At 49.0% G+C, this 18,487-nt stretch overlaps 1 protein-coding gene across 6 annotated transcripts in view; it reads left to right on the forward strand.

Moving 5' to 3' along the window:
- Ttc28 (tetratricopeptide repeat domain 28) overlaps positions 1 to 18,487 on the forward strand; it is a 409,996-nt gene that overhangs the window by 306,561 nt on the left and 84,948 nt on the right. The gene's annotated exons all lie outside the window — the stretch shown is intronic.

The raw sequence follows: 18,487 nt of genomic DNA on the forward strand, positions 1-18,487 counted from the left end.
CGCTTTCTTGTATGTGGTGTGCATAGAATCCAGAGGTTGACATTGGGTGTTCTCATTGCCGTCTTACAAGTAGAGGCAGGCTCTCTGGCTGAACCCAGAACTCACTGATCTGATCTGGTTCCTCTAGCTAGCCTGCCTCTGTCTCCCAAGCATGGGGCAGTGGGCGTGGGGGAATAAAGGGAATGGGAGACAACCCATGTCCCACCAGAGTTCCAGTGCTCTGGGCAGGCAGATGTGGAGGACTGCCGAGCGCTCTCCATACGGCCCCTGGTGGGTGTCTGGCTGTGTGAAGCCACTGACCCCAGTTCATGGGGAGGGGGGTGGACAGTGGACAGTCGCTGGACACCTCAGAAGAACTGAGAACAAAGTGGGGGCCTGGGGGCAGCTCCGTCAGCTCTGGGGCCGAAGGGAGGAGAGGGCAGGGGCAGAGGGGGCACTGGGTGGTTCCCACACAGTCTGGTCTGGTCCGTGACTGGAGCGCAGGAAGGCCCTCTAGCGGGAGGTTAGACAAAGCTCTTTAGGGGAAAGCCTATTCCATCGTTCAAGTACGGCATGCCTTGATGAGCAGAGAGAGTCTATGGTTTTAGAGCTTTATCGTAGAAAGGCAGAGAGAAAGAGAGAAGGTAGAAAAGGAGAGGTCGTCCATGGCCATGTAGAGAGAAGGGTGAAGGGGGGAGGAGAGGAGAAGGAGAGCTAGAAATGAGAGTAAGAAAGGTAAGAGCTAAAGAGAGAAAGGAGGGGCCAAGCAGCCCCTTTTATAATGGGCTGGGCTATCTTGCAGTAGCAGGATAACTGTGGGGAGGAGCACACCTGGCTATTGTCAGCTAACTGTGAGGGTGGAGTCTAGCCAGACTGCCAGGAGCTTGGGACATTGTCTGTGTGATCTATAGTTACAGGACCGTGGAGCTGGGGGCTCAGTGGTGTCAGGCGCCTATGTCTGGGAATGTGGCTCACTGTTCTGTCCCTTGTAGAGTTTCCTACTGGGTCTCCAGAGCAAGCCCCGCTCAACCAAAACAGGCTGTCTTTCACGGTCCCACACCTGAGCACTGGGCCAATGCCTCTGGCAGGCTGCCGCAGGTAACGAGAGCTCACATGGTCAGTGGGGATTCAAACTCCAGCCCTCACACTTGTGCCCTAAACATTTTGTCCACTTGTCTGTCTCTTTGGCCCTGACTTGGTAAATTTTGATGTGTGTGTGTGTGTGTGTGTGTGTGTGTGTGTATTGACAAAATTTTCCAAACCTATGAATAAAGAAAGAAGATGAAAAACAGGAAGAGAACCGTGGTCCAGATCTCCTAGATACAAAGCATAATGAATGGGTCAAGATATCAAAATAGCTAAAAATTCCTTACATTTGATGGAATCTTAGATAAAATGACACACACGATAAATAATCTGATAGATGCAGATTCAAAAACTGGAAGAAAGAAAATTTAAAGTAAGCCACATCTGGACATATTATAATACAGCTGCTTCAACCGTCCTTGCGGGAGAGAAATCTCAGAAGCAGTCGAGGAAATAAAACGGTGTTTCCACCGAGTATTTATCAGAAACAAAGGAGGGACAACTAACAGGGTTGTGGGGTTAAGACAAGGTCTTACTCTTTAACCTTGGCTGGTCCTGAACTCATTACAGAGACCAGGCTGACCTCAAACTCATAGAGATCCTCCTGCCTCTGTCTCTGCCTCCCAAGTGCTCGGATTAAAGGGGTGCTAAAAGAAATAGTAAAATCTGCCTCAACCCAGCGAGACTATTCCTCCAGAACGAAGGTGAGCTGTGTACGTGTGCCTATAATCCCAGTACCCAGCAGGCAAGGCTCACCCAGGACTTCAGAGCAAATCCTGTCTCTAACTCAAATTAAAAGGAATGAAGGCAAACGCCATGTACTTCAGGTGTACCACTGTGAAGAGCTCATCACTGGCGGAGAACCGTAAGAAATATTGAATAAAGTCTTTTGGACAGACAGAAAATGATACCATATGGAGGCTCGGGTATTTAGGAGAGAAAGAGAGCACCAGAAATGGTAAATACATTGATAAACAAGACATTGTTTTCCTCTTAAGTAATTAAGGTGGCTGTTTAAAACAAAAATATAATACCATATTTAAGAATAACGCAGGTACAGTAATAGTGTGGCAGCTGCAGCAAGGGATACAGCAGGTGGGAGCAGATGCATCTGCCAGGTATACTTGGATCTCACAGGGAACGCACGCTCTAGTGTTAGCTCAACGTAGACTCCAAACTGTGAGGAACTCCCAAGAAAAACACTGAAAAGGGATACAGCTACCAAGCAAGCAAGCAGAGGAGACAAACCAGGAAGCAAGGCCAAAGAAGGGTGGCCCAAAACCCGACAGCTGAATGGTAATATTAAATATTAAAAGAAACAGCCACAAAGAAGGGCTAGAGAGAGGGCTCAGTAGTTAAGAGCACCGGGTGCTCCTGCAGAGGACTTGGGTTCAGTTTCCCAGCATCCATGTGGTGGCTCACAATCTCAAACTCCAGTTCCAGGGGACCAGACACCCTCTTCTGGCTTTCATGGGTACCAGGCACACACATGGTGTGCAGACACACATACAGGCAAAACACTCATGTGTATAAAATAGAACAATTTTTAAAAATAAAAACAGAAGAAAAATCATTGCTTAATTCTGTGTCATTTGCACCTGACACATTAAATAAGATAGATAGATAGATAGATAGATAGATAGATAGATAGATAGATAGATAGATAGGAACCACAGAAATACCAAAGGAAGGTACATACCAAAGGAGTGGGCATGTTACTGTCAGATAATAGACTTTAGAAGAGAGGTGTATCACCTGTGATAAAAAGAGCCAAAGGAGAGTTAGTGTCCATGGAGACCAGTTTGTGTCTCATCAGCTCACAGGGAAACTGCACACTAGAGACCTGTCCTGGGAGGTCACCCACATTACCACAGCCAGTGTGCACTCGTTATATCAAAACAAGTAAAGGCAACTCAAGGAAAGAGAGCGGAATTTTGGGGGGGGGGAGGGTGGTGGTGGGGGTTCGAGACAGGGTTTCTCTGTGTAGCCCTGGCTGTCCTGGAACTCACTCTGTAGACCAGGCTGGCCTCAAACTTAGAAATCCGTCTCCCTCTGCCTCCCAAGTGCTGGGATTAAAGGTGTAAAGCGTGTGCTACCACGGCTGGCTTGAGATCAGATGTTTTATGATGTTAACTGTAGATTATTTCCCTGTATAATTAAATGATTTGCTGAGGGGTATCAGGTAGGGACTTGGCAGACTCTCTCTCTCTCTCTCTCTCTCTCTCTCTCTCTCTCTCTCTCTCTCTCTCTCTCTGTGTGTGTGTGTGTGTCTGTGTCTGTGTTAGCCTGTGGAGGAGCCCTAGAATAGTTTAGTTTGCAGGGACTTGTCGTTTTTCTCCCCACAGGGTCTGTGGGCAGCACCAGTTCTCCAGAGCAATAGCAAATGTCTGTAGTTCTCAGAGTTAGCAGCCAGAAAGGTCATCCGTCGTGATATCCTTTTGTTATTGAACCTTGCTCATACAGATGTGGCTGGCCATGTTCATGGGGGACCTCCGTTTATACCATATGACCCCAAATCCCCAAGATTAACCACACTGGCCGCAGAGCCACGATGCTCCCTTGGGCAAGCATCCCAGCTGTGCCCAGAGACCTAGACCCAACTGTTTCCTGCAGAAGAGAACTTTACAATGCATATTGTATTTTTTAGGTTTAGAATTTTCATTTGTTTTTTGTTTTTGTTTTGTTTTGTTTTTCTTTAGCCTTTCAGGTTTCAGGACTATGATTTTAGGTGTTCATTTGTGCTGCGTATTTTTTCCATTGACATAGCCGAGTCTAGATTTGGTGTGTGCTTTTAAAGCCTTGACAGCTATATCCATGTGAGTCGTCTTGAGGTTAGGCCCTATTGATTGCTTTTGTTTCCTTCTTCTTCAGTTTGGTGGATATCCTCATACTGTGAGGTTTAAAGTGTATAATTCACTGGTTTTAGTGTAGCCGTGGCTGTTAGTTGATTACCTATCATTTTTAGTATCAGCACACTCTATGCAGTAACTAACACTGGAATATATCACACTGTGGGGGTGATCTGCAGAAGAGCTGCCTCCTGACATATCTATCTTGGTAACTCAGGTGTGATGGCGTTGCTCTCCCAGGCAGCTGACTTGGCTGCAGTCGGCCTCTTCCTATTGGTGGGTGTCAGGGGAAGCCTTTCTCTGCAGCTTTGATATTCAGAGACTGTCACAGTTAGGAATTCTCCTGCTAGGCAAAACACCATGACCAAAGGAAACTTAGGGAGGGAAGGGTTATCTCATCTTATGGCCTGTGGTCCCTCATCCAGGGAAGTCTGGGCTGGAACCCGGAGGCAGGAACTGAAGCAGAGGCTGTGGAGGAGCACTGCCCGCTGGCTTGCTCCTGCTCTCCAGCACTCATGGTACATTCGGCTATATCCTCCATTGTCTCCACCCCTGTGTGGTAACCAAAGCAGCTTGGGCTGAGAGGAAAGGCTGCTGCCCCGCTGCTGGAAGTCCCTACTCATTTTTAACCTCAACAATTTGGCTTTTCCCCTTCCCCCTCCCTGGGGCTCACCAGCAGTCTCCTCAGGCAGAGCCGGGAGCCTTTGAGGTTCTGATTTGACTCACATGGCAGCCACTGAAGACCCCCAACCCTGTTCTGTGCAGAATGCTGTCTATCCTTCTTGACTGCTCTTTGTGCAGATTAAAGGTTTTTGTTTTTAAGTTGCAAAAGTGAGGTAAACTTCTGTGGAAAAAGTTTTCACAAAATTGAATAAAATAGGAAAAAGGACACTGCCCACTCGTGTGACTTATCTGCCCCACACCCAGCATTAGCCACTGTTAGTGGCCTGGTAGAACCTTTCAGAATGCTTACCACATGCACAGACACAGACCTCTGTGGGTGAAGTCTCAGTGGCTGCACCCTGTCCCATGTGTGGAGTGGGGTCACATCACAGTCCTGTCCCCCACCCCCACCCCACCCCTGGCTCCCTTCACTCAGCTTCTCTCCCTAGCCTCTCCATCTCCGTGTCACGGTGGCTCCCTTCCCTCCAGGTGGGGATCCTTGTCTCATTTCTGACCTTTGTCTGTTTCTGTTTATCACCCCTAACCCTTGACTCCTGATTTCTGCACACCGCTTTCAACTCTCTTCTTTCTTACCTTCCCTCTGTTTCCCGAGTCGGGATGCCCCACGCCTCTCACCCATGCCTCTCACCCCGCACGGATGCTCAGTATCAAACATGAACCCTGGCTTTCCGACAGTGACCGCTCAGGCTTTGCTGAGCTGCTGCTGACGGCCCCCCTTGTAGCCCTGTACACCAGCACAGAGGCTGATGTCACCAAGTGCTGTGTGACCGGTACTTAAGCAGTTTGAGTGAGTTCTCACACAGCTGCGTTGCTGTTAAGACCCTGAAATCAGTTCCACTGGGCTCAAGGCAAGTCCATCTTGTAGTGGCCCAGGCTTCTTGGCCTTTCCCTCCTTCTGCTGGCCACCCCCACATCCCTCTGAAGTGCAGTAGCCACTACAGTGCCTGACTGACTCTGAAACCACACTGTCCTCTGTCCTGCCCCAGACCCACAGCTTCCTTCAGTAGGGAAAGCTAAGCTCCTGTCAGGCCTGCCTAGTAGAGCAGAGTGACCTCCCCATGCCATGGAAGGTGACCGTCACACTCTCTAGGGAAGGATTGTGGGGGACACTGACCAGCCTACCACACTGTCCTGACTTAGCAAACGAATATCAGTTTCCTTCCTCCTTCCTCTGCTTCAGCTGACTGTCAGTCTAAGCTGCTGAGGGAATATTCTCTAAAAGGTTCTCGGCCTTTGCCCCTTCCCGATTGCCCAATGTGCTGCAAGAACCCAGCCGCTGGGTTCTTTCATCCATGCCCCCTCCACCCTCTACAGTGGAACTGGCTCATTTTCAAGCATCACTTGTTGGCTGCGGTGTTCTGTGTCCACACAATGGTCAGTCACATACAGTCTTCTGTCCTTATTCCCGCCGCCCCTGAGCACCGCACCTGTGATGGGCCCTTCTGATCTCTGTGTTTCCCACCATGGCCTTGCTTTCCCGACTCTGTGTTCTTCCCCCAGCTGTCTCTGTCTCAGTCTCTCTCTCTCTCTCTCTCTCTCTCTCTCTCTCTCTCTCTCTCTCTCTCTCTCCTTACTCTCCGGGTGTGTGTGTGTGTGTGTGTGTGTGTGTGTGTGTGTCTGGAGTTCACCTGCTACATCAGAACGACCCCCGATCCCATCCATTGCTTGTGGCCTCTCTTTATAGTCAGATATTGCCTTTGTGTGAACCCTGGAACTATTGAAACACTTGTCTCTTGTTCTGTTCTGTTCAATTGTAATCACTGTTACATGTGGAGCCACACAGTCACCTCCACGGGCTGTAGGAGCTGCTTTGTGGTCTGTGTCCATACATGGGACCCTTACTTGGAGTAGGCTCTAGGTGCATTTGGCTAAGAACAAGCGAGTAACACTAGAAACAAAGCTCTGCTGGGGTGAGCTGGAGATCATGGATGCTCTGCCAGGGTGAGCTGGAGATCATGGATGCTGTTGGATAGAAACCAGAGGAGGGAAAGGGTTGGGCAGAGCTCTTGTGAGCTCAGTTTTCTGCCCCACCCCCATAGTGACTTCTCCCACTTTAAGAACCAATGGTGAACAGAAGGACAAACAGGTGTCAAGGTGACATGGAGAGGACGGGAAGGAAGGGCAGTCAGGGAGACTGAGTCAGGTACCATGGGGAAGGGACCAGGTGGAGCTCAGAGAGAAGAGAGCTTCAGGATGTGATGGGTGTAATGTTTATATCAAGGAAGCTGAGGGCTGTGAGCTTGGGTCACTGAGATCTTCCATCACAGCTGTGGTGTCTGTTAGGGACACTGTAGAGCTGGTGGAGAGATGGGCTAATACCTGTCACCTGCTTCTCACTTGAAGGAGCCGGTGGCGACCCTTGGGATTCTTGTAAGCAGCCAGGCAGCCTGGATGCTGTGTGAGTAACCTCATCCTGTGAAGCAGGGCTGATGAAAACCTCTTCAGGCTTTTCGCTCCAAATAGCTGTACTTACAGGACAACGTGTCTGTCACCTGGAGGGTCCTGGTGGTTCTAACGGAGGCGCTTTGAAATCAAACCAATGGCATGCTGTGGGCTAGGTGGCTCGAGTGATGTCCGGATTAATGCCATCCAGTTCCAGTTGACACAGATGTTCTCATTGACCGGGAAGCCAGGCAGAGCTGCCTCTCCTCTTACTGGGATAAAGTGTAACTAGGAAACTCCAACAAGACTGGAGGTCTGTCAGCCGTCCAGTAGTCCGTCTGGAAAATAACTCTCCTTTCATAGTTAAAGACATCGTTTGTCTAGGTAGTAACTTATTTGGGGGTAAAAGGGCACTAAAACTAGTTCATTTATGCTTCGCACCACAAGTCCTGCTAAGCCTCAGGTACAGGGTGGGTCCTGCTCTCTTCTGCTAAGTAAAAACAGTCAGCAGGGTTCTCCCCAGGAGCCTCTGGCTTTCCTTCAGGTACAGAGCTGCTCTGGGCCACACGCCTCTCTTGGCCCTTCCTACAAACAGGGCATTGAGAATAGAACTAGAGAAAAATCATGCTGCCTTTTCATTCCTTCGTTCAAAGGACAGTGTCCTCAGCCTGGCGTTCATAATCTTTTCAGGGAGTCATGTTAGCAAGTGTGAGGTTTGCGTTGTTCCCCACCCAACAACGGTGACCAAAAACTGTGTCTGTCTTCTGTGCTGTTCAGGGGTCTACAAAAAGTTGCTCAAACAAAGCTCCTAAAGATGACATTTGAAAACGAAATCCTGGCATTCTGTACCGGAAGATTCTGAATTCCCACACTGTGACATACCATCTGCACGTCATACACACACATACACACACACCATGCTCCTTAGTGACACACCGCTTATGCACACACTGCACCTTAGCATCGGAGACTGCTAAGTAAGTTGATGAAGAAAATAACCACGAAGAACATGTGCAACTTGAAATTCTGGAGGATCTTATAACAAATTATTTTGTAGGGAAAATGCTGCTAACAGTCATTCTCTTCCATGCTTTTTACATTTCCATTTGTATGTTGGATTCTCGTCAAGAGGAACGAGGTCCGGCTTTATAGGTATGTCTACAGGCAGTAATGAATCTAGATCTACTGAGTGTTTTTCTCTGGAAATTCTCAGAATGACATGCAGAGACATATTCAAAGCATGTCTCCTGTCACAGCCTGTGAGACCTCACTGGAAGCCCTTGGCTTGGTAGCGTGAACTCACAGTGTGTCTCATAGAACTTTTTGTCACTTACAAGTGTCCCAGGAGTAAGGGGCTTTGTGACTCTGCTAAGGTCAAGAGTCAGAATTGGTTAAGAGTCTGGGTCTCAGAGCTCAGCTGTCAGACTTTCCATCCCAACAGGAGCATCGATGGATAGGCTGCAGCCATGGGGCACTCGCCACACCCACCAGCCTAAAGATGAGTGAGCTAGGTTATAGACCAGCCTGGAGCAATGACCCTGCTCTGCCCAGCTGCAAGGCAGCAAGCCTTCCCCAGGAGCAAAGCCACTGCAGATGCCTCCTGCCTGAGAAGCATCTCAGGATGTCCTGTGCTAGGCCATGCCTTTCAGAGAATTCATCAATCCTCACTGCAACGCTGTGTGAGCAGAGAGAAGCTGCCAGCCAGCCAGAATCAGCTCACAGAGGGGAAATCCACAGACAGCTCTGCACTGTGACGTAGCCACCACCAACCTCTGGGCAGAGCCAGTTATATGAGAAGAGACCAGACTGGGCAGATTATCCACACACCTCTGGTTCTCACCTGAAGATGGAAAGAAAAACTGTAAATATAAAAGAATTAATACCTCCCAGGCTCTAAGACAGATTTTTCCCCCAACATCAAAGAGAAGGAACAAGACTGCCCCTTCCCTGTTAAAAGGAGAAATAAGGAACAGAGATCTCTAACTAAAACAGTCTTCTGATGGTGTGCCAGAGGACTTATGGAGAATGATTCAATCCCAAAACACACACCAGGCTTCCCCCCACCTCTACCAGTGCCTGATAAATACGAATAATATTCTCTTGCTCCTTTGGGTCAAGATCTGTGCCTCTGCTTGTCCAGACATTGCAGCTTGAAAGGTGCCAGAACTTGCTGTCAGACACAGTGTAACACCAGCAGAGGTGGGTGGGGCAGTGTGCGTCCCAGTCAGAGTGTGCTCTGGGCCTGCAGGACACTGCACAAGCTGCCATTGGAATAATGGATAGGCGCCTGCTGCCAGGTCCCGGAGTGGTGTCTCCAGCAGGCAGAGCCTAGCAGTAAATTAGCTTATGCTTCAGCCTGGCAGTTGGCACTTGGTTCATTTGTAGATGCTAATTGTAATCTGATGTTATCAGCAGCAGGTAATTGAAATGGGCTTGATGAATTACTTAATTTCTTTTAATAGCTGAGCCCTCAAGAACTGAGTAAAGAAGATAAGGTGATCGGGAGGAAAACACAACAGCTCCGTCTTTCTAATTAGTGCTTGGTGGTTTCCCTCTTCTTTACACAAATGGTTATGAGCATGTGAGGCTGGGAGAGGCTGTGACTCAGAAGCCCCCCATGGGGGCATTTCCCACCAGGCAGCTCTGTCCTGAGCATTGAGAACTCTTCAGCTGGGACTTGAGAAAGGGGCCCCAGAGGGACCACAGAGGGCATTGATTTCTGAGTGCAACTTTGTTTCTTAGACTTTATAGTGAGCCGGTGGCCCCGCCCTTCCTGTCAGCTCCTCCTGGGTGGCCCTTTCTGAGCACCTGCTGCCTGGAAGCAGCCTGTGAGCTGGAGTTCTTCAGTTGTGATAGCTCAGGCTCCTGTTGCCCTCACCGGGCACCTGCACCTCCCACACCTGGCAGTCTTCGAGCATCTGCAGCAAGGGCCCTGTAGCCAGCCCTGGCTTGGCCAACAGTGGCCAAGGCAAATGTGTTCTGGGCTCTCTGCCTGCTGGACTTATGGCATGGAACTGTCCAGAGCTCAGGCGAGACTGGAGGGCTCTCTTCCAGAGCCTTGTGGCTCTGTTTTTGGATCTCAGGTTCATTCCTCAAGACCCAACAGTTTGGGGTGACTTTAGAAGAATTTGGTCTTGACCGGTTCCTTTTTTCTTTTTGAGAACATTGAAATAACAGCATCAAGGTTGTGACTTTTCATAGACATTTGGCGGTGGCATAGTAAGATATTCTTCTTGACTTCCTTTAAGGGTCTCCTGACATAGCCCTGTGAGGACAGCTATGGTTAGAGGAGAGATTGCAGGATTCTCAGCCATGGTGTGACTCTGCCAATGCCCTTTGTGTCAAAACATACCAATGCCCCTAACAATGTTTTGTTTCTTTTTTAAGTCATTTTGCATGACTTTGTTTTGGGTGGGGGCCTGGGGGTCGGAAGGTGTGTGCATGGCCCACATGTTGAGGTCAGAGGACAGCTTGTGGGATTCTGTTCTTTCCTTCCACTGTGTGGGTAGCAGGGCCTGAGCGAGCGCAGTCACCAGGTGTGGGAGCCTTTGCCCGCTGAGCTGCCTCACCACCTTCTCTCATCTGAGCTGTCCTGACATAAAATTTGTTGGGCCATATCTTATGTGCAGGATCTTATCTCTTTCTGATTGTATCTAATACTCTCATTTCTTGTTTTCTTTATTTAGCCTTTTATTTATAAATTTCAGTTATATACATTTATATTGGGAAAATTATATTTGAGCTGTGTATATATTGTAGAAGATTAGTACTATCTCACCTACTGTTGCAATAAGAGCGGTCAAAATCTAGTATCTTACAGTTTTGACTTATGCAGCACATAAGTTACCATGGTGTATAGTGTAATGTTAGAACTTGCTCCTGTCTAATGAAATGTGTCATGCATTGACCACTGCCTCCTCTTTGCCCACCTCCAGCCTCTGACTCACGTTCTCCTCTCAGCTTCTGTGAGTCCAGCATGTCTACACATCGGCAATGCATGTAACATTCATCTTCTGCGCTCTGGCAACTGTACTGACCACAATTCTAGGTTCATCTGTGCTGTCTCAAATTATTGGATTCCTTCTTTCTCTGGGGCTTCATAGTTTCCCAATGTGTATCTGGACCCAGTTGTCTCTGTCTGTCTGTTGATGGACACAGTGCTTGTGCATGTCGGCCATCACACACAAGGCTGAAGTAGTTTAAGAAGGCAAAGAGAGAAGCTGGTCCCACTTGTGTTTGTAGCTTTTGTGTCCATACACCAAGTTCTCAAACCCAGGTCTAACTTCCAATTAAGTTACTGGTCAGCCTCTATGTAACCTGGTATCAGATTGCCCACAGCACAGCCCCGAGATCGAAGAAGCCATCCTAGGATCCCCACCTCCTTCCCTCCCAGCCTAGATCAGCAGTTCCCCTCCCAAAGCCAGTTTGAATGTGTGCTCCAGAGTTGTAGGCTCAACGGTGCCTGCCTGGGTCTGTCTGTCGTCGTCGTCGTCGTCGTCATCATTGTAGTTGTCATCATCGTCATCATCGTTGTCGCAAGAGCTTCTCCTCACTTGTCCCTCAGCTGCTCTTTCAGACCATGTGCCACATGGTTGCCATGGCAACTCTGTAGGAACTCCCCGCTGCTCAATCTCATCATATCATATCTGTGCTCGGAACCCTGTTCTGGGTCCCCACTGCCCTCGGGAGGAAAGCTGAAGTCCTTTACCTGCCGTTTTCATTTCTCCAGCAGCCCTCAGCAGCCCTCACAACCTCTCAAACGTCATCCAAGTGCAGCAAAGACAGACATCTAAATTCAGCTGGCATTTCACCGAGTGCCCTTTAGCTCTCTGAGGATGAGCACTGACCCCTCCTCCTCTAAGGTGCCCTACTGAGTTTATTTCTTGCCGCTCACTCAAATCCAATTCAGTATTCCCCAAGCCACTAGCATTCCTCACACCACATATATCTTCCTCCCCAGATACCATCCTTCCTTGTGGAGTGAAAAGCCTTCCTTATTCTTTTATTGCCCTGAAGCCAGAAAAACTGGCTTAGAAGCATCTGTTTTCCTCTACCTGTCAACCATTGTGCTCATGGCCCTCATGAAGTATTCTAGTTCTCTGCTGGCTCCATCATGCATTCTGATTCGGTGGTGTGTGCCTTAAGCTTGTTGGTGTCCTCTTCAGGCACTGCTAATGCTTGGTCCCAAATGAGTGTGTACGATAGTTTGCCTGCTGTTCCCATCACAGAACACCACCGACGATGTAAGTTATATATCATCCAAGTTGGTGTAGCTCATTGTTGTGGAGACTGGGAAGTCTAAAATCAAGGGAATAAGTCTGACGAGGGCCTCCCTAGTTGTGTCCTAAGATGGCAGAGAATGGCTGGACCAAGGAAGAGAGAGCACGCCCTGCAGCCTGCCTCCTCACCACCACTCCATGAGCTAATCAAGTTGAAGGCATCATCCCTCAGGCCTTCCCTGCGGCAAATAAACTTCAGTGTGTGCTCACAGAGGACTGCAAAGCCATGGCAGTGTCTGTCTGTCTGTCTGAATGGGGCAGAGGTGATAGGACCCAAGCATGCTGGGAAAGGCCAGATGTTAACCAATCCTAATCGCACACTTCTGGAAGCCACGCATGCTGGGAAACTCTGAGCATTAACTCACCCAATCACACGCACCCTTTCCCTCTTTCTTGCTCACTGAGCTCAGGCCTGTACCTCATTCTCCAGCTCAGCTTCCGTCCTGCTGGGGATCCCAGAGCCTAAAAGGCTCATGCTGGGTAACAGCAACAATTCCCAGACACTGCTGTGGACCCTGACCTTGCCTTTGGTGTAAACAGCCCCCACACTACTTCCAACTACAAAAGGCTCCAATGCCACCGCTTGCTCCATGGTCAGAGAATGTATATGAAGCTGACCTTGACTCCTAAATTTTTGTTAAGTTTTAAGATTATATATGTATGTACATCTGCATGGGGTATATGCAGGTGAGTACAGGTGTCCCTGAGGTCAGAGGTGTCAGGTCCCCTGGAGCCGGAGGTCATGGCAGAAATGAGGGGCTTCTTCAAGAACAGAACTCTGTCTTAATACTGGAACCATCTCTCTAGCCCAAACCTTTTCTTTATTTCAATTTTTTTATTTGTACGTATGCTGTATTGTGTTGAGTGTGTGCAGTGCATACAATATATTGTGCGGTGCATCACAACTATGTAGTATATCATATGTTGCATACGTGTGGTATATTATATGGTATGGGGACAGTATATAGGCATATACACGTTCAGGTGTGTGTATACAAACACACACAGAGACCCGAGAAGGACGTCAGGTGTCCTGTAACTGTCCATTTGACTTCCTTGAGGTGGGGTCTCGCTGAGCCTGGAGCGAGGCCTGTGACCAGCAAGCTCTAGTAATTCACCATAGCTCCCTCTCGCAGTGTGGGCGGACTCACAGGTGTGTGCAGCCACAATGCATTTTTCATGGGGTCTGGGGATTTGAACTCCGATCCTCATGCCTGCATAGAAAGTGCCCTTACCCACGGAGGCATCTACCCAACCTCAAACCTTTGAAATGAGCTAGAAATACAGTGAGCTTGGGAAATAGTTAAAGCATCAGGCAGCAACTGGATTTTATCGTACCATTTTAATTTTATTCCTTCAGTTAGTAGTGCTAAATTAAGCAGATTTTTCTCCTCCCTTTACACAGTCCCTTGCCCTACAGCTGTATAAGACAGTCTGATTAGCAAGGTAACTAAATAATATATTAACCTTTTGGATCTTGATCCAAGAAGTTCTCAAAGCGTGGGTACAATGGGACCTTTGTGCAAGTTTGAAGAGTGCTAATATTTATGACTCTGGACAAGAAAATCACTAGGATAGCACACTGCTCCTTCCTTTCAGTACATGAACTTAATGGCCTGTTCCTCCTGTGTTTAACATCCAGCCTCAGGAAACTGGTGCTGGCTCTGCTTTTTGAGGTATTCAAATAACAGTTTCCACAAAGGGGAAATGAAAAGGCCTTTGAGGAAGCTCCACACACCTTTGAAGTGGCTCGGAATAAAGACTTGACACTTACCAAGTGCCTGGGTGTGCCTGGTGTAGCTTCTCACGCAGTGTTCATTATTGCGTTGAAAACACACACAGGCTTGTTACCATCAGGAACAGGAGCCTCAAAGACCGGGGGGGGGGGGGGGGGCGTCGTCGGGGTCCCATAGAGAGCATGGGGAAGAGCGGCAGCTGTCTAAAGCCAGAGCTGGAGCTCACTGAGCCTCCCTGAAGAAACAGCTAAGCTCTTAAGAGAGCTCAACTGGCGTGCCGGAGGAATGCGGACAGTGAGGCACAGCTACCAGGAAACCCAGAAAAGGAGTTCATTTTCTGTGGCACGGCTTCCCATGGTCCTCACTGTCATCTCCACCTCACAGGTGGTGTGCCTGCCCACCCACCAGGAGATCCTGCCGGACCTCACAGTGCAACCACCTCACACACTCACACACACACACACACACACACATGCACACGCACACGCACATGAGTGAAATTGACAGAGACTCCATGTTTAAGATTCTTTGCAGCATAATTGTTAATTTCATGGTGACTTCAAAAAGTCACTTTTCCAGAGGCTCCTCCTGAGGCAGAGTATGCACCCCCAGAACTGGAGGAAAGCCAGGAGGCGACTTTTAGTCACTAGTGCTGACTCAGCGTGTCCCCACTTGACTTCCAGGCATCTCAGGCTGCCGCTCGGTGGCTTGGGTGTGCAGAGATGCTGCCCTCCCCGTCCTGCTGGAGAGCTGGTTGCCCTGGGGGAGGGAGCACTTTCATTTGCCAGGGAAAATTTCACTGGTGCCACTCAGAACGTCTCCAAAAGCAGTTAAAAAGTGGGACAAGGGCTCTGCCATGTGCCCAGCGCCTGTGAAACAGGCCCTCATCAGAACAGCCCCTGTGGCAGAGCTTAACGGGCTACATTCTTAAGCCAGATTGGCAGAGTTGGCCACTTACTGGAAGCAACGGCAGTCAGTAATTGCATTTCCCTGGTTCAGATGGTATGTTCTAGCAAATCCATTATGGGACACTGAATAAGACAAAGACAGCTTATAACTCGGCCCAGCTGCTGGGGGTGCTCTGGGGGGACCCATAATCTGCTCTGCGACTCGGTAAAACTAGTGAAGCCTCACAATAAGGAGACCTGGAGTTCAACCAGAAATTCCAGACTGTCGCCTTAGCAAAACAGATGGTGGCCCCCAGGTCGTGGCTCCGTCAGGCGAGCTGGCACTGTCTGCCTCACAGCTCTGGTACTTCTCATGTGCCTGATGAAGAGAGGCATCCACATTGCCTTTGTGCCCACGGAGAACCCACGAAATCCTGTCTGTGATGCAGGGCCCGTGGCGTGACGCTGAACTCTGTACTAAGCCCTTCTTCTCCAGCCTCCCTCTCCTGGGGCTTCGGGATTCTGTGTGCAGTCCTGTTGAGCTGGCTGCTCTTTTCCTTCCTGGAGAAAGGTAAACTACTTGAAGTATGTGCCAGTTTCTCGTTCTGACTGCCACCCATGCACAAAGGACTCACTCTCAAAGCAACGCATGGGCATATGTGCTGTGCCGTGGCTGAGGTCACCATGGAACTCAGAATGAAGAGACTGTAGTGGAAGCAGATACTTGGGGCTCATGATGGCTAGCTGACTTTGTGGCTTTGCTGTTTTCGCTTGTAAAATGTCTTCCTATATGTGACACAGTGTGGTGGAGGAGAGGGGGTGGGTCATTATCTGCCTGTCACCCATTTGTCACAGACCTGCTGGACACACAGGTCAGGTCACCTTTATTATAGCACCCCCCACTGAGGACGGCCAGGACTAAATGATCAAACTTCCAACCTACTGAAGAGTTCTACCCCTCTGGGAAGGGAGATGTCTCCAAGAGCAATTTTAAAGGTGAAGTAGGTGACCTGACCTGTGTGTCCAGCAGGTCTGTGACAAATGGGTGACAGGCAGATAATGACCCACCCCCTCACCTCCACCACACTGTGTCACATATAGGAAGACATTGTTTGTATTACACAGAACATCTGCTCGTCCTGATAGCGTGATCTGTGGATGGTGAAGATGTTCGAGAGCAGGTACAGGCCAGTGTTTGATCTCAAATTCTGTTGCTCACATCCCTCCCAGTTAAAAACATTTCAAATGAAAAAGACCCGCAGAATAAATCAAAACGTGGATGTGGACTTAGTTCAAATGCTGGCTCTACACCCGCCGTTAAGGGACCTTGGACGGAAGGCTCTCCATCCTGTGTACCATGCAAGGCAGGCACAAGCAGGTACAGTGCCCCATGTCCCATAACTCAGAGAGGTCTGAGTGGGTATTAGATGCTGGGTACCAGACCTCACCTCTGTGGCGTCTTGGGTAAATCCCTTTACCTACAGGGTCTGCTTTCAGTAAGAAGGACAATTATTAGAATCTAACCTTTGTTTCATGAACCACTCTGGGGGTCAAATGACCCTTTCACGGGGGTCACATATTAGGTCACATATCGTGGTTCATAACTGAAGCAAAATTGCAGCTGTGAAGTAGCAACAAAAATTAGTTTATGGTTGGGGGGGGGGGGTGAAAGGGCCGCAGCATCAGGAAGGCTGAAAGCCACTGGATCAAAAGTCTGTTATTCTTCACAAGATTGTCACACACAGGGTGTGAAGGCTTGATGATGAAGAGTGACGTCATTCCCGATAAAGAGAACATCCACACCCTAATGTGACTTTCTTGTCAGATTTGTAACTGAGGCCTGAGAAAGATATTTCCCAATGAGGCCTCAGCAAGGAGCAGAGAGCATGGCCTTCAAAAGTAAGCACACTTAGCTCACCAAGTTCATAGCATGGCATTAGATTCCTTCCCAGTTCCGTTGTACTTGTGGGACACTGTGGCTCTACAAGGCTCCTGAGATCCACATGGGCTCTCTCCATTGCCCATGGGCAATCTGTGCCTGCCTACTGGGGACCTCCTCAGGGCTCTGCTTGCTAGTCCTGCAGGCTGTGAGCACTGCAGATGTCAGGGCTTCCCCCTTAGATGCCTCTGAGTCCCCAGTGCTTGTCTCTCTCAGTGTGTTAATCTTTGACGCCCTGTGAATTGATGAGGAGCGCTTAGCGGGACTGCGGCACTCAGTAAATGGTACTGCTGTTATTACACGCCCATAGATTTGTCTCTTTTAAAATAAGCTTACAGATGTCTGCACTCATCTCAATTAGCAGACTCGAGCAGAGGGCGTTGTCCACTGCCAGCATCTTTGGCTTTCTAGAAGATTCTCACCAAAGAAAGATGACAGTGGCCCCAGCATTCACAGTACAGTCCCAGCTGTCTGAACTCACACTTGGTGAATTCACAGCATCTTCTTGAAAAAGTGTGAAGTGGGAGTGTGGCAGGGGCAGGGGAGGGAGAGGTTGGGGGAGGGGAGGGGTGTAGGGGACATAGGGTGGGAGGCAGCCAGGGACAGAAAACCTGGGTCTAGGTTCCAGACCTGCCCTAGTTTGAATTGTAGCATGGAACTGTGTGGTCTGGGGAGAGTTATATCAGATGTGAAACAAAGTTAAGGAGCTCTGGGTGGCCGTGGTGGTAGACCCAAAGTGCAGGCTCTGTAAACTTGGCAAGGATTGAGATCTCCTGTTCTGGAAGTGAACCTGAGCCACCAGGTTTCTCCCTCATCTGTCCCTTCACTGGGTTTCTAGGTGATGCCAAGGCTGGGATCAGAGTAGTTCTTTGTAAGACAAAACAAAACAACAACAAAACCACAATAGAAAGACTTGAAGATGTTGACTTAGTCAGATGAGAGAACCCAGCTCCTTTTATGTCATGGATTTGCTACAAGTTTTCTTCCAGGCTAGTGAAAAAATAACTTTCTTCCCTTATATGGCTTAAGCCATGAGTCCTTTTTTCCTGTCTCAACATTCTGGACCTTCAGTGTGATCTTGTTTTGTTTGCTTCTAAACATGTTTTGTAATAATCACAAGAGCCACAGTGTTCCCACAAAGTATCTGCTAGCATTCCCTGCCTCAACGCCTGGGAGATCCCCCACAGCTCTGCCTGGCTTACCTGCAGTGTGCCTCGAAGAGGGAAGCCTTCTAAATGGTTGCCAAGTGATAGATTCCCTGTGGGGATAGGAACAGCAGTGCTTCCCAGCAGTGTTGTAACTGACAAGGAGGCCCATGCCATCAAAGTGGCTCAACAGCTTCCTGATATTTATAAGAGATTTCGGTGAAATGGCCACTCCGACCTTTGTGACCATACACACTGACCCATCTGTTGTTAGTCAGCGTTTGTCCATTTGTCTATCTGCTCTCTACCTGTTCTACTTCCCGTCAGTCCTTCAAATAATCTTTGGACACCTGCCATTCTTAGGGACATTCTGCTGCGAGACCAAGCTCAGTGGACTGGGAGACAGGAGACTCTGCTATTGTCTGTTCCACGGGAGGCCACTTGTCTGTGACACCTCCCTCCAGAATGAACCCAAAGGCCAGTGACCCCCTGAGAGTCACCAGGCATGTGCAGATGGCTCA

Source organism: Mus musculus, chromosome 5 (genome assembly GCF_000001635.26).
Source record: "Mus musculus strain C57BL/6J chromosome 5, GRCm38.p6 C57BL/6J".
Classification (NCBI taxonomy): Eukaryota; Metazoa; Chordata; class Mammalia; order Rodentia; family Muridae; genus Mus; species Mus musculus.